General features: G+C 55.7%; 1 non-coding gene across 1 annotated transcript in view; it reads right to left on the minus strand.

The window, feature by feature from the left end:
• Positions 1-1,639, minus strand: part of LOC124773842 — a 1,909-nt gene extending 270 nt beyond the window's left edge. Inside the window, exon 1 of the ribosomal RNA XR_007014944.1 lies at positions 1-1,639. This exon is cut by the window's left edge and continues 270 nt beyond it. This is a non-coding gene — a ribosomal RNA (small subunit ribosomal RNA).
• Positions 1,640-3,750: the final 2,111 nt, after the last annotated feature.

Raw genomic sequence — 3,750 nt, forward strand, 5'->3', positions numbered from 1 at the left:
GAAGGAGGTTCAGCGGGTTACCCCGACCTTTCGGCCTAGGAAGACACGCTGATTCCTTCAGTGTAGCGCGCGTGCGGCCCAGAACATCTAAGGGCATCACAGACCTGTTATTGCTCAATCTCGTGCGGCTAGAAGCCGCCTGTCCCTCTAAGAAGAAAAGTAATCGCTGACAGCACGAAGGATGTCACGCGACTAGTTAGCAGGCTAGAGTCTCGTTCGTTATCGGAATTAACCAGACAAATCGCTCCACCAACTAAGAACGGCCATGCACCACCACCCACCGAATCAAGAAAGAGCTATCAATCTGTCAATCCTTCCGGTGTCCGGGCCTGGTGAGGTTTCCCGTGTTGAGTCAAATTAAGCCGCAGGCTCCACTCCTGGTGGTGCCCTTCCGTCAATTCCTTTAAGTTTCAGCTTTGCAACCATACTTCCCCCGGAACCCAAAAGCTTTGGTTTCCCGGAGGCTGCCCGCCGAGTCATCGGAGGAACTGCGGCGGATCGCTGGCTGGCATCGTTTATGGTTAGAACTAGGGCGGTATCTGATCGCCTTCGAACCTCTAACTTTCGTTCTTGATTAATGAAAACATACTTGGCAAATGCTTTCGCTTCTGTTCGTCTTGCGACGATCCAAGAATTTCACCTCTAACGTCGCAATACGAATGCCCCCGCCTGTCCCTATTAATCATTACCTCGGGTTCCGAAAACCAACAAAATAGAACCGAGGTCCTATTCCATTATTCCATGCACACAGTATTCAGGCGGGCTTGCCTGCTTTAAGCACTCTAATTTGTTCAAAGTAAACGTGCCGGCCCACCGAGACACTCAATAAAGAGCACCCTGGTAGGATTTCAACGGGGTCCGCCTCGGGACGCACGAGCACGCACGAGGCGGTCGCACGCCTTCAGCTCGCCCCACCGGCAGGACGTCCCACGATACATGCCAGTTAAACACCGACGGGCGGTGAACCAACAGCGTGGGACACAAATCCAACTACGAGCTTTTTAACCGCAACAACTTTAATATACGCTATTGGAGCTGGAATTACCGCGGCTGCTGGCACCAGACTTGCCCTCCAATAGATACTCGTTAAAGGATTTAAAGTGTACTCATTCCGATTACGGGGCCTCGGATGAGTCCCGTATCGTTATTTTTCGTCACTACCTCCCCGTGCCGGGAGTGGGTAATTTGCGCGCCTGCTGCCTTCCTTGGATGTGGTAGCCGTTTCTCAGGCTCCCTCTCCGGAATCGAACCCTGATTCCCCGTTACCCGTTACAACCATGGTAGGCGCAGAACCTACCATCGACAGTTGATAAGGCAGACATTTGAAAGATGCGTCGCCGGTACGAGGACCGTGCGATCAGCCCAAAGTTATTCAGAGTCACCAAGGCAAACGGACCGGACGAGCCGACCGATTGGTTTTGATCTAATAAAAGCGTCCCTTCCATCTCTGGTCGGGACTCTGTTTGCATGTATTAGCTCTAGAATTACCACAGTTATCCAAGTAACGTGGGTACGATCTAAGGAACCATAACTGATTTAATGAGCCATTCGCGGTTTCACCTTAATGCGGCTTGTACTGAGACATGCATGGCTTAATCTTTGAGACAAGCATATGACTACTGGCAGGATCAACCAGGGAGCTGCGTCAACTAGAGCTGAGCAGCCGGCCGCCCGGGAGTGTGTCCCGGGGGCCCGCGCGAACACGCAAGCGTCCGCTCAATCATTCTGCAAACAGGAGGAGGCTGAGCTCCCCTGCACAATACACCTCGAAACCCTCTCAGGTCCCGGCGGCGCGCAGCGCCGTCCCAAGTACTTGGTCGGGTTCGAGAGAGGCGCAATCGCCCGGAGTTAGGCGAGTAGACGCTTTCGGTGCGACCACCCGTGCTCCCAACTGAGCTTGCCGCTGCCGACAGAGGCCCGGGAGCGTGCTGTCGTGGCATTGCCGGCGGGAGACAACACGCGCCACCTACGGTGACCGGCAGCTCCAACGCCAGCGCCACAGAAGGACAAAAGCCCCACTTGGGTGCCGAAGCGAACTCTCCCAGCACAGCGCACGCGCCAACACATCCGCACAGCTGCGATACAAACCACCAGCGAGAACCGCTGGGGCGACCGAGCAGCAGACGGCGTCGCGGCGCCGAGCGCCGGGCGGCGGCGCATCCTCAACGCACACAGTCCTCAATCGGACCAGCACACTGAAGATGTCCACCGCGCTTCGCACCGGGCCCGCGAGGACCTACTTTGGCCGCACGGCGCCGCGCGCAGGGTGCGCCGGCGCGCAGCTGCGACGCCTGCCGCGTCCGTCGGCCGGCGCGCCTGCCACTGGCCGCCCCCACCAGCCGGCTGTAGCGCGTGCGCCCACGCACCGCGCGGCCAGCACGCCGGGAGGCGCCCCCTCACCGGCCGGGGACGGTCCCACCCAGCCACCGCCGCGTATCGCTTCACACCCAGATGCCGTTCAGTTTCGTCGGCATGGTGGGTATCGCTGGAACAACCGGTTAGTACCTCAACCTATCGTCGCCATCACCGATTCACCCCTAGCGAGAACAACCGCACCACAACAGGTTACCATTTGTTCATTTGCGTAACTTCACCAGAAAACGCAGGCGTCCATCGCCATTTGCAACTTCAACGATTATTGCATGCCTGTGTCAGGTGTCACGCCACACTACGTCTGCCCACATACACGCAACAAAATGTGCACGCCTAGACAATACGTGGAAGGTGGCCCCCGTACGTATGCGATGTCCATTGCTCGAACGACTGTCAACCGGCCTCTGTAGCATGTCGCAGATATGGAACGCGGTGCACCATGCCATCACGGTGTGTGAGGAGAGACGACTAGGTCCGAATACATCAACAGACAGCTCATGCTGATCGCCATCCACGGCGTCCGTTCCTCCCACACGTCTCTATGGCGTACCACACTGCAATCCAGCTCTCATAGGGAGACGACACGTAGCTGCGTGCACAATATTTGCACTGTATGGTCCGCCGTTTTTGGGCGCAGTCGTTGTGCGGTCACACATGTGCCACGATGTATCATTCAGTACATAAGGACGAATGTGCAGTACAGATTGTGGTTCACGCGTACGACATCAGCGGACAGTTGACACAGGCCGCACCACAACGTAGCCTGAGTACGTCGCATGCGAAGGGCATTGAACATGCAAACTTCTCACCAACCAGCTTGCGAAGGCAGGGGGCAAGGTGGGGACGTGGGGAGGGGCGGCATGTACGTCCTGCTGCCATCCACATTACAGTGTACAGCAGGAGCATGTGGAAAGTGAGCAAGACTTGCAAGGTGTTTAACATGAAGCGATACACAGGGGTGCGGGCAGTGCGAGTAGCGAACTATATTGCGAGGGTTGCGGGTGGGCAACACTACAGTAATTGAACGAGTCGTATAACAATTACAGAGCAGGTTTAGGCGACAACGTGGGTTACGTTAAGGCGACAACATGGGTTAGGTTAAGGCACAACATGGGTTAGGTTAAGGCACAACATGGGTTAGGTTAAGGCACAACATGGGTTAGGTTAAGGCACAACATGGGTTAGGTTAAGGCACAACATGGGTTAGGTTAAGGCACAACATGGGTTAGGTTAAGGCACAACATGGGTTAGGTTAAGGCACAACATGGGTTAGGTTGAGGCACAACATGGGTTAGGTTAAGGCACAACATGGGTTAGGTTGAGGCACAACATGGGTTAGGTTGAGGCACAACATGGGTTAGGTTGAGGCACAACATG

Source organism: Schistocerca piceifrons, unplaced genomic scaffold, assembly GCF_021461385.2.
Source record: "Schistocerca piceifrons isolate TAMUIC-IGC-003096 unplaced genomic scaffold, iqSchPice1.1 HiC_scaffold_957, whole genome shotgun sequence".
NCBI lineage: Eukaryota > Metazoa > Arthropoda > Insecta > Orthoptera > Acrididae > Schistocerca > Schistocerca piceifrons.